We start from the raw sequence: 13,087 nt of genomic DNA, 5'->3' as shown, positions 1-13,087 counted from the left end.
GAGCCACAACTTTACTGTTTATAGAACAGTCCCTGGCCCAGCACTGGATTCAGTGCTTCAAGAGACCCAAATGCCTCCTCATGCTCACCAACAATCCCTTCAGTAGCTGCTGAAGGTTCCACCAAAAGTGGCAATCCTCTGGAGACCACACAGGGATATGCCACTCCATGACTCCCTGAGGGCAGGGCCAGGTCAATGGGCCCTCCGAGCTAGGCCAGGCTACAGATTGCCACCCTCATGCCAGCTGGATCCAACTTCAATGCCCCAAACCACCAACAAAGTTCTGACAAAGGCTGTAAGACAAACAATACACGTCACAATTTACCAATTGTTTTCTCCTACAAAATGTGGAGAAAGAAACTAGAGGATTTGCTATCCTTGACTTGATTCTGATCAACAAAGAAGACTTGGTGGGGGAAGTGGCAGCAAGAGGAACTCTAGGTGAGAGTGACCATGTCCTTCTAGAATTTTTTATTTCAAAGCAGAGTGTAGCCACACACATCTGCTGGATTTTAAAAAAAAGCCGATTTTAATAATCTCAGAACAAAGGTAACTAAGGTCCCATGGCAGGAGTTCCTAACAAGAAAGGGAGCCCACAAAGTGTGGGAGCTTCTAAAGAAAGAAAATTCTAAAGGCACAGCTACAAACAATTCCAACAAGAAAAAAGGGGGCTGGTGGCAAAAAAAGGGAAGTGTGGCTTCACAAAAAGCTCAAGGAGGACCTAAAAACTAAAAAAGCCATGCACAGAAAATGGAAAGTTCCACAATGGAGATGGAAAATGATAACAGAGGACAAAGAAAAGGCAGAGCTGCTGAATTCCTATTTTAGTTCAGTCTTTTCCCCATAAGACAGACAATGAACTTCCAAACAAATTGGATGTGCAAGTGGGGGAACAGGTTTGCAGCTGGAGATAGATAAACAACCGTCAAGGAATACCTTACCACCTTGAACAAGTTCAACTCTCCAAGGCTGGATGAACTGCATCTGAGAGTACTGAAGGAACTGGCTGAAGAACTCTCAGAACCATTATCCATTATTTTCTTGAAATCATGGGAAACGGGGTAGGTGCCAGAGGATTGGGGGAGGGCTAATGTTGTCCTTATCTTCAAAAAGGGCAAAAAAAAAGAGGAACCTTGGAACTACAGGCCAGTCAGCCTGACATCAATCCCCAGGCACAATTCTGGAACAGATCGTAAAGGGGTCATTGTGCAAGCACCTAGAAAACAATGCAGTAATAACAAGAAGCCAACATGGATTTGTCAAGTTCCTGCCAAACTAACTTGATCTTGTTTTTTGATCAGGTCATCTCCCTGATAGACAGAGGGAATGCTGTAGACGTAGTATATCTTGACTTCAGCAAAGCTTTTGACAAAGTGCCCCATGATATCCAAATTAACATGCTAACTAGGTGTGGGCTGGATAGATCATGTGTCAGGTGGATACACAATTGGCTACAGAATCATACTTAGAGGGTGATGAGTAATGGGTCCTTCTTTAACTGGGAGGAGGTAACAAGTTGGGTACCCCAAGGCTCAGTCCTGGCCCCGGTGCTCTTCAATATTTTTATTAATGACTTGGATGAGGAAGTGCAGGGAACACAGCAAAGTTATTTTTGTAATTGCAGAAGTGGTAACTCAAGAGTTCGCAACTGTTATTTTGCAGACATTTCAATTTTGACTGAACAAGGAAATTACGATGATTCTAATCAAGAGGTCTGTTTTGTTCTGTGGTTTTTCAAGTTTTGATGCCACACAAATAGATCTTTTTATTTTATCCTGCTTTTTCTGACAAAGTTAAGAATGAAAAAGGCTAGCTGCAAATGGAAATGTAATGTTTTCATGTATTTACCAATGGAGGGAAAAATAAAACCCAGGAAAACACTGTTCTGTTCTATTTTCTGAAACAGACAGTTTAAAAAAGCAATCAGTTTGAGATACCAAAAAATTGCTATAAAGAAGAAAAGGGAGGAGGACAAAGGAAGAGCTGAGTGCTGTCAATCTTACCAGTGTTCTGTGAATATCTTATTTGTAATGATGTACAAATAGTGATCCTGCTGCTAAGTTGGATTTTGAAACAAAATGTTTTCTTCCCATTTCGCTGTCAACCACACAATTGTCAGGTTCCTGCATGATGAATTAAATCTAGGTTGGTTCTTGTGTTAATGAAAAACAATCAGCTGTTAAGTCCCCTCCCCAAAATAGCAGAATGATGCACACATATTTTCAGGACATTTATCTAACATGTAAAAGACTGCACTCTATCAAGCAGGAAATATTTAACCATAAATATGATGTTTCTCATTCTGTGTGGAAAGAAATTTGGACTTTCCATCAGGAAAGGAATTTCATCCTTTTAAGTTCTTAGAGACATCTGAGAAACATGTGTTTTGCTAAAATGCCAGCAGTGGTTTCAGCATGTGTCAATAGATTATTTGGAGGAAAAGAAATAGAAAAAGGCCCAAAAGGGAATAATTAAACAAGAACTAACTTTGTGAGTTCCTAGTTGCACGGATCTCAGATTATTTCTTTTGTAGAAAAGGCACATCAAACTTGATAATGTCATAAAAAATTAAGCAGAAGGCTTTTTATGCAAATTTCAGACGAAAACAGAACTTCGTCTGACCCATGCATTAAAAGTTTGCCATAAAAATTTACATCTCCTGGAAGTGACTGTTTCACCTGATCTGCCATCAGGTCTCTTGTCAAGACTGAAAGCCCGTTTAAAGCTGTAAAAAATTCTCATACTCTAGGGGAAATAAGTAATATGTCTTTAACATTCACAAACTTCATCATCCTTGGTGAAAAAGGATGTCACAAGACATCAAAACACTTTGTTTAAAAAGCAATCCTCTATAGGATTTTTCACTTTTGCACAAAAGTGAAAAGACCAGAACCTTTTTTCCATCAGCAGGAGTAATAGCAGAAATCTGCATTTTTCACATTTTGCATTAAAGCTTGCACCCAAAAAGCCCACTAAGTTTTCATGTGAAATGCTAAGGCTTTTTTTTTTTTGCAAAAATCTAAAAGAACAAAAAGCAAACCTGTTCCTGCAAAATTTCTGCAAAAAAACCAAAATACTAAAATGTTAAAAAAAATTACCTCAACCCTTCCAAACTCACCCAGCAGAGAGAAAACTTTATTCCCCCCCCCCTCAATTTTTAAAGAAATATGGGCTTGAGGATAACTAAACCAGTTTGGAACAAACTTTTTTTGGTCATTCAGTTTAAATCCCTTGAAAGCAGTTGTACTATCAGGGAAACAGATGTCTTAGACTTCATTTAATCATGAGCAGGAATTGGTTTTTTTTCCTCAAGGTGTCCATAATTTGTGCAAAATGAGTGTCTCTTATCTTCAAGAAGTACACATGCATATGCCATGGAGCAAGTACAGCAGCTAATTGTTAAAACACTCAACCCCAGATTTCTGTTTCAAAAAAAAAAAAAAAAAAAAAAAAACACTCCTCCATGTAATAAAGCAGCAGCAGGAATGATCTTGCACAGTGTACACTGAATTGTTATTTGCATTAAACATTATTTGCATATGTGTGCTTAATCTGTAAAAAAAGTTCCTATTCTCTGATCTTATCACAACACATCTTGTTGTCTCACACGGTGAGGAAAGGAACAGGATGTGGCTTCATGTCCTCACAATGTGAGGATGAAGCAAATGTGTTTTTGCACAACCTAATGTAGGCTAAGGATGAATACAGCTGTAGTCCAATATTTCTATATGGCATCAAGTTTTGAGAAGGACGCTTCAATGCAAAAAAAAGGCCACCTGCAAGATCCCATTTCATCTGGAGACACAACAACATCTATTTGTTTTCTTTTATTAGGAGTGACTTTTTCCATTTTCACATATAAAGAGCCTTTCGAGACTTGCATGACCTTTGCATCGCAGCTTCAAAAATCTAGTTTTCCATTCGAATAGCAGGTGGCCAAAATAATACTGCACAATACAATTTTATTCATCCTTCCAGATCTGTATAACTACAACTGCTCTGAAGTCTATAAGAGAAACTGAAGTATGAGTTACGGTTTACAGTAGATATCTCCTAGGTGTTTTTCCTGTTCTACTTAACAGGCACATAACCCCCTACCCCCAGCTGGTCTGCTGCTTCCAGGTATAAGTAAAAAAGGCTGTATTTTCAAAGGGCAACTGAAACCATCCTCCTATTTTCTAGTCTCTTGATCGGACAGCTAATCCAGAGGAAAATGAACATGCATATAAGATTTAGGAACTAGGCTGGGGATAGGGGGTTATGTGCCTTTTAAGTAGAAGGTTTTGCCATTTGTGTCTTGTCTGCTTGAGAAGGAATTTTCAAGGACAAAAACACAGGCCTGGTAGGAGCTACTTAGCAGAACCAATTTAAGCTGAAATGAAGGGGAAAGGAGAGAGTGAAGTTACATTAGAGAAGTTGCACTAATCTTCGAGAAGATTCAGGAAAACTTGAGGCCTGATTAATGAATTCCCTCAAAAGATCTAGAAAGTGGAATGTTGGGTATAAACATGAAAAAAAAAGTGTTTGCTTAGTTTAGCCTAGTCTCTTCTTAGGAGAATGTTCTGCTCACCTGCTACATAATTTATATGTTTGTACATGCTTTGAAAACATGTTGAATTTCTGCTTGAATGCAGGTATTAGTTTAACATAGTTAACTTTCTTATTTCCTATGGCAGCAATGGTGAACTTATGGCATCCGTGCCACAGCTGGCATGCACAGCCTTCTCTGTGGGCACGCGAGCCATAAGTCGCCGGATCGCTACCTCCAGTAGCCAAATCTGAGAAGGCGGCTGCAGCTGCAGTGTTAGTGCCCCAACAGCTGGTGGCCCAGGATCGGGAACAGCTGTCTCTGGCGAGGGGCTGGGCACAATGGGAGACGAATCGGGATTGAGGTCTGGAGGCACCTCCATGCCTAGGATTCCCCCTCCCACTGCCACCTGCCATCTGCTGGTGTTTTCCCCCCAGTTTAGGCACTTGGGCTCAAAATGGTTAGTTCCTATGGGAACTGAAATTGCTTTTGCCTCAAGATCTTTTGAATGTGTATTTGCTTCACGATTTTTAAAATTGCTTTTGGATTTTTTAAAAGTTCTCATTTGAAATTGTTGGATTTTTAAAAACTTTTTGCAATCTCTTTAATAAAATAATATTATTTTGGGAAAAGACAACTGATTAGTACTAAAGGCCTTGCCTTGATAGCCTATTGGATTCCTCATGCAGTGGTGCCCCGCAAGACGATGTTAATTCATTCCACGAAAATCGCTGTTTTGCGAAAACATCACCTTGCGAAATGCAGTTCCCCATTGGAATGCTTTGAAATCTATTTAATGCATTCCAACGGGGAAAAACTGTTGTCGTTTTGCAAAAATCACTCATAGGAAAACTGTTTTGCGAAGCGCGGATCAGCTGTCAAAATCGCTGTCTTGCGGAAAATGGTCCCCCAAAAAACCATCTTGCGAAGCAGACTGAAAAATCATCCAGCAAGAATCGCCAATAGGAAACACCGTTTTGCGAAGCTCTATAGCAATCGCAAAAACTCATCGTCTAGCGAATAAACCATTTTGCGAGGTAATCGTCTAGTGCGGCACCGCTGTATTTTATGGGTATTATGTCATTGGCAGTCTACACTCGATCTTGTGAATTTTTTTCGGTAACTGCATAAAACAATGAGCAGTCTGAGTGGCTCAACGTTTTGTGAGGAGTACCAGGCAGAAAGATGTCTGCAGTTAGCGTATTTCCACCACCACCCCCGAAATCTGCCCACACTAAGGAAGTCTGGGTGGTGCTGCTAAGTGGTCCGTGTGGGGGCCTGACTGACGCAGCAATAACCTTGGCATATACAAATAATATCAATGTGGACATAAGATCACTAGCCTGAATCTGAGAAATCAATGTTAATATTACGATATAGAAAAATTAGAAATGGAAAGTTGTTTAGAGCTTTTGGGTATGACTGGCTGCAGAAGAAATTCCAGGTATTTCTGGGATTGAGATTGGGCATCAGTGAGAATTTTGTTTCAGGTTTCTACAAGAAATATAGTAAAAACCACACATTTCTTCATTTTCAGGATGCAATGAATTTGAGATTACATTAACTGAAATCCAGGAGGAACAAATGTCTCCATCTATGGCCTTGAGTGCCATCTATGGCACAACTCTGAAGAGCAGCCGGGTTTGCTGAATTAGGGATGCCTCTTTTTTATTCTTTCTTATTTATGTCCAGCAGGTACAGCACAGTTCTATCCATACTCAGAATAGCTATGTCTAATTGCATTTACTGGGTGGAGATGGGATAGAATCTCATTTCAGAAATGTCTTTATACTTGAGATGGAAAAAACTTGAGGCTGAAAAATGTTGAATATGTGAGAGAAATGGTAGCTAACACATTTGTTCCATCCCTACGTGGGAGTCAGAACACTATACAATTAAGTAACCCTTTCTGACCAGCAGCTGCTACTTTCGTTTTGACAAAGTAGGTAATAGTTGTGATACAGCCCACAAGCCATGTCGTACTCTGGCTCTCTGAATTTCTTGCAGCTCGGTGTAATTCTGAATCACAATGAATAAATTAACAACAGCAACAATCTTGGAACAGCAGAGCTGGAAGGTACCCTATGGATCATTGAGTCAAGGATGCACAGTGTGGAATCGAACTCCTAACCTCTGGCTCTGCAGCCAGATACTTAGACAAACACAATCAATACCTTTCTTCTCCTCAAAGCGGTATCATGTTGGAGCAGAAGAATCCAGTGTTGTGATTATAAATCACATAGAGATTCCTCAAGAACAACTTCTCTTCTTGCTATAAAACACTGCTGCAGTTTGGGAGTGTCATATTCTTTTATCTAAATACTTGGGCATTCAATTTTCTGAGAAACTCTCCTGGAGACAGCATTTAAATGCTACAATCTTACTGAGTACCAGATCAATAGGGCAATTAAAAAGATTTTTCTACAGCAGAGGAGGCCAGTTGGTAAATCCCGTTCTCAAGGTGTTCGTTATTAAAGTTACAGCACAGATGCTCTATGGGACAGAACTATGGGGAGAGGCAGCCAAGCCCAAACTAGAAATCCTGCAGAACAAATTTATGAGGCTGATACTGGGTCTCCCCCCAGGAACTCCCTCAGCTCACCTCAGAGCTGAGTTAGGCCTACCTTCAATTGCCGCTAGAATTGATCTGGCTTATCTTAGATATTGGCACAGACTGAACAGTTTGGAGGACTCCTCCCTGACAAAGTGCTGCTGGTTAGAACAACTAAATTCTGGTGGATGGGCACAACAATGTCACCAAAAATTAAAGGTCTATAACCTTTTGATGGAAAAGTTCCTTAGTTTAAGCTCTCGCGACCTTAGGAACTGGATCTTTGATCTTGATGCTAGCCAGGATAGGGCAGCTATTGTTGGGTCCCGTTTTTCTACCTGGTATCCTCAACTTCAGGTGAATCATGCAAAACCAAAATATTTTGAATCATTGACTTTTCCCCAGATTCGCAGAGCTTTCACAGAACTTAGATTTGGACAGATGGCCTCAGCATACCTCGAAGGGAGATATAAAGGAATCCCAGTCGAGGAACGAAAATGTGTCTTCGGCTGCAACCAAATTGAGGATCTAACTCATTACCTACTGTTCTGTCCTCTCTATAAAAATCCTAGAGAAAGATTTCTGTCACCCATCATTCAGATGTATTTTAACTGTAATACCACTGAAACAGTAGTAGGTTTGCTTGCTGATGCACAGTTGTACATTACATATGCTGTAGCACAATTTGCACTAGTAGCTAAGAAGCTGAGGCTTCGATTTGTCAGGGATCATAATGCCACATAAATGCTGTATCTAGTGGATTGACGTTTTACATTATGACAATATTTTTAGACTGGGTTTTATTGGTTTTAAGGTAATTAATGGTTTTAATGGTTTTAAGGTGATTACTTGCTTTATTTGGATTTTATATGCTACAGTAGAAACAATATTGTAAAGGTCTATGGCCAGAAACAATAAAGTTTATATGTGTATATTCTTTTATCATATACTCAGGTCAAAACTCCATTTGCACTGTCCCTTGAGTATTTAGGTCTCTTTAAATAAGCACAAGAACAAATGTGTTTTCTTTAATAATTCTCACTTAGTTCCTCTTTCGTTGCTGCCAACCTTTAGCTCCTCCTATATGTGTGTATTTGCCCTTCCCTCTTATCCCTAATAACCCCCTTCGTATAGCCAGCCTACAGGGACTGAACACAGCACCACTCAGCTTGAACAGACTATAGTTCTATTAAAATAACAGTCAAAATAATGTTGTTTATTCCTAGATGTTAAATTTATTCAGTACAATTCTTCATTCTCTCTATTACCTCTCTCCTGCTCAATCCTCTCCCAGACTGCTCTCAGACTACTGAAACAGAACCTAGACAGATCTCTCCCCAGACTGCTCCCTTAACGAATACACAACTCCCTCAGTTTCCTTCCCAGCCAACCATTCTTACTAACTTTCTCACAAACTCCTTCCCATCACATATGGACCATCCACCCATTTCAAACAATACACTTACCATTACAGTACTATATAAACAATGAATTTAAGTATACAGTGGTGCCTCGCTAGACAGTTACCCCGCATGACCGTTTTTTCGCTATAGCAATTCGCAAAACAGTGATTCCTATGGGGGAATTTCGCTGGACAATGTTTGGTCCCTGCTTCGCAAACCGATTTTCGCTAGACGATAATTTTGACAGCTCCCTCCGCGCTCGCAAAAGAGGTGTTTTCGGGACCTAAGCTTCACAAGACAGCGATTTAAACAGCTGATCAGCGGTTCGCAAAGCAGCTTTCCTATGGCCAATCTTCACTAGACAACGAGGATTCTTCCCCATTGGAACACATTAAACAGGTTTCAATGCATTCCAATGGGGAAATGCTTTTCGCTAGTCAATGATTTAGCTAAACAGCGATTTCAGTGGAACGGATTATCATTGTCTAGCGAGGCACCACTGCAACCAGGAATCACAGGAGTGCCTCTTCCTAGATCTCTGATCTCTTGCATATCAGGATCTTCTAAAGACCGAAAGCTCCTCATCAGGGATATTGGCAAAGTCTTTGGGTCTGAGTCTCAAGTCTAAGCCCAAGTCTTTGAGTCTGAATCGGAAGTCCTGAGTCCCAAGCCCTAGGTGCAAGTTCTTATTAAAAGCAACTTGAGTCCGAGTCAGTGGGGGGGGGAGAAACAATCAAGTTGTTGGAGCGACTTAAGTTCAACTTGACACGCATCCCACAACTTGAGTCCTCAATCCCTGCTCCTGATCATTAAAACAAAAACTACAGATCCACCTTCTGGTCTGGGAACCAACACATGATTTAGGTATTACATGTCATTTCGTCCTAAGCCAACATGCATTACTTAGTCAATTCCATACTACTAAATGAGGCTCATTCACAGTCCTAAAGTTTGGTTCATATGCTTGCAGGTATCCCAGATTCATCCATAACGGCCATCCCAGGTTTAGTAGCCAAAACGCATACATAAAATGTACTGTTTCCAATCTAGCCCATCAACTCGTGTGTTTTTTAAATTTATTTAAATACCATCTTTCTCCCAAAGAGGACCAAAGGTACCTTGCCATATTCATCAAGAAGACCAGTTAAGTTTCTGACTTATATAGATCAATGAACAGCAAATACTGGAGTTTAACTATCAAGTCAGTTCTTTACTGATAGCAGGAAGAAAAATTATGGATAGCCTGTAATTAAAAGAGGAAAATTCTTAGGAGCTGATTTTGTGTGATTGTCACAGAAGGTGCTTTTCTCACCACATGGAATGTGCACATTAAACAATTTTGCTTGTTTCATGCTTGGGTTTAAAAACCTCAGGACAGAATTCACTTGAAATCTGATTCTCAAACACAAAAGATTGCTTCAGTCATATTTCTCCACCTCTAATGTGCTTTCAGTTCTGACAGGCCATCTAGAATGTCTATTTCTGCCCTAAATCTGTACAGAAAAGCAGAGGAATGACTAAGTGGTACCACACCACTTTCAGAACACAAAATGTACCAGGGCATTTTCTCATCTTTTTACAATTCAACGTGCTTCCAGAGAAGGAACTAGGAACAGGCAGCTTAAGGGTATTTTTATGTTACTTTACACTGAGTATTCAGAGTGAAGTGCACTGAGATCCGGAATCATACCTCAAAATATTGTGCTAGATTTCTTTTTTTTTATTATCTAAAAATGTGACTGGTTGAGGGGCTTTTCAAATAATAAGAACGCAGCTCCTCTCCCACAAAGAAATGCTCATTCCTTACAATTTCTGGGGGGGAAATGATTTTTGTGCTATGTTTACCATGCCTTAGCATTGAAGAGCTTAAAATTTGGTTTATTTTTTAATAAACCAACATTCATTATTTCAAAGACTTGAGAAAATGTATGCCTGAATATCCTATACTATATATTGCTTTTGCTCTGATACGTTCATTGCTGTAAAAACTAGGATTACTCCACTAGCTCCCCAATATATCAACCCAATTCACTGAGCACAGCTCTTGTGTATCCAGAGTCTCAAAAGTGACAGTGTTTTAAAATGTTCAAATATGACTTCCAAACACAGCTTCCTGGATCCAGTTTCTAAGATACAACATGTATCTCTCCACTCCAAAAACATGCAACTGGGTGAATAATACACAATAAATGGATCCTGGAGTCTGTCTGGTATTGATGTGTCTGTACTGGTCTGTGATAAAATGGGAATACCTCCCCTCCACCAGACATTCCATGAACAAACAGAGCAATTTGAGAGCTAACATTAAGTTAGGAGAGCAGGTGTTAAGAGAACAGGTGATGTTGCTAATAAAAGATCTAGTCTTCAAAAGCCCTACAGCAATAAAATCTATATGCTAGGAATCTATATCCTTGTGAAAGAACATACGAGGAGTAGATAGACGAACAAATGCATTTTTCAGTTACCACTCCATATATATATGGAAAAATAACTATATTCTAACTTTTTATTCCTGATTTTTTAGCCCAAATATCAAAAATGTCTATATAAATTAAATGTGTTGCTTGAAACCAAAGATGGTGACTATTTCTTCAGAGCAAGCAAGAAAATACCATCTTACTACATTGCATAAATAATAATCCATGCTCTGCAGACTGCAATGTTATCATTTGAAGATTCCTTAACCAATAGCTTTTTTAGATAAGGAAAGAAATATAGCACATATTTTGAAGTATGATCTTATATCTCTGTACACTTAACTCGGAATGCACTTATCAAACAGCTCAGCAAAATTTCCTTTATGGAATAAAGCTCCCAGGAATCTTTTCTGGCCCATCTAACCATCCTGGTTAGAGGATATGGACAGTTATGAGTCTGAAAGCAAAGGCATGGGACGAAGAAAGAGCAAGAGGAATGCTGTGAGGAAGAGATCAGAATCAGAAAGAGGCTAGAACTGCTGTTGCCAGTTATAGGTATGTTTGTGTTGAATCCATAGTGAATTCATGCTTATGCAACTGAATTGATATTTTATTCTCGGGTTTTGAATACGCTGCATGTGGAGCTGATACTTCCATGTTATGGATACCCAACCCAGCTAAGGAAGATATCTTGGATTTTTGTCTGAATTTGAATTCAAAAGGACACTTGAACTTTGCAATTGCTACAAGCAACTTTTGTATTAGTGCTGTTGTCAAGATCTTGGTGCACAAAATGGTAACTTCTTGTTATTATAATTGCTCGTGTTGTCATATAACTGTGAATAAGAATTTCATAAATTTTGGGGGGAAATTTGTGTTTTCAAGGCCCATCAATAGATATCTAAGTAAACGAGTAGCCCCATAGAACCTGGAAGTGGTGCGCTGAGGCAATTCAACTAATGCTTCCACAATCATCCAAACATAACTAACAAAATGAATATAATGATGGACACTCAAATGATTATCTAAATGAACATTCCAACAAAAGCAACGTAGTGCGGATGAAGGACAGGTTGGTGGATATATATATCAAAACATGGAAGTCTTCCAAACATATTATATCATGTTCTGTGGAGTGCAAATTCAGATGGACGTTCAAATGCACACTCCTATTAACATGTTCTACCAACTAATCATGTGTACCTCCCACAAAGGCAGGATCATGAGTACTGCAAAAATCTTTCCATACAGTTCTTCTGCATGATAAAACCTTCATTGTAGAGCAGTAAGAAAGGACAAAGACTACACTACGAGCATCACTGTGATATCCACAAACAACTAAATCTGACTCTGTGTGACATTGTGATGTTGTTAGAAGTATGCATTACATCACCCATTGTGGCTAAATTCACTCAATGGAGAACCCCTTTCAAAATGTTTTTAATGGTACTGAAACAGCTACAAATTAGACAAACAATGGATGTAAGGTAAAGGTTCCCCGTGACAATTTGTCCAGTCATGTCCGACTCTAGGGGGGCGGTGCTCATCCCTGTTTCCAAGCCATGGAATCAGTTTGTGTGGTCACGTGGCCAGCACGACTAGACACAGAACGCCGTTACCTTCCCACCGAGGTGGTACCTATTTCTCTACTCGCTTTCTTAAATGCTTTCAAACTGTTAGGTTGGCAGGAGCTGGGACAAGCGACAGAAGCTAACTCCCTCGCGTTGATTCGAACTGCTGATTTTTCAACCTTGCAGCCCAGAGGCTTTTGCGGTTTAACCCGCAGCACCTCCACATCCCTAACAATGGCTGTAATCAGGTGCAAAACAATATAGAAACAGTAAGCATTAGAAATTATTATCAGATTCTTTCACTCATTATGTACCAAAGTTCTAGACTTAAATGTGGACTGCAGAGCGTTAAAGTGGACTTTAAACGGAATGTATAATCTCTAGAATTGACCTATTTTCTTTCCCACAATGAGATTTCCTCAATGACCTGCCTGAGCAGCTAAACTAGCAAACTAAGGTTGTGTTTGTCTTCCATGGATCAATGACAACATACACACAAAATGCAAAGATACACAAGTAAGGAAAATTACATGCCATGACAAGTGCTTCAGGGAGTACCTTTACCACTTCAGGGAGTACCTCTGCAAAAATGTGGCAAATATATCACTTTGTTTGAC

At 39.6% G+C, this 13,087-nt stretch overlaps 1 protein-coding gene across 2 annotated transcripts in view; it reads right to left on the bottom strand.

Annotated features, from left to right (window-relative positions):
- Positions 1–13,087, bottom strand: part of ST8SIA4 (ST8 alpha-N-acetyl-neuraminide alpha-2,8-sialyltransferase 4) — a 129,962-nt gene that overhangs the window by 77,243 nt on the left and 39,632 nt on the right. The gene's annotated exons all lie outside the window — the stretch shown is intronic.

This window comes from Pogona vitticeps, chromosome 2, assembly GCF_051106095.1.
Source record: "Pogona vitticeps strain Pit_001003342236 chromosome 2, PviZW2.1, whole genome shotgun sequence".
NCBI classification, from domain to species: domain Eukaryota; kingdom Metazoa; phylum Chordata; class Lepidosauria; order Squamata; family Agamidae; genus Pogona; species Pogona vitticeps.
This window is presented reverse-complemented; position numbering and strand designations above follow the sequence as displayed.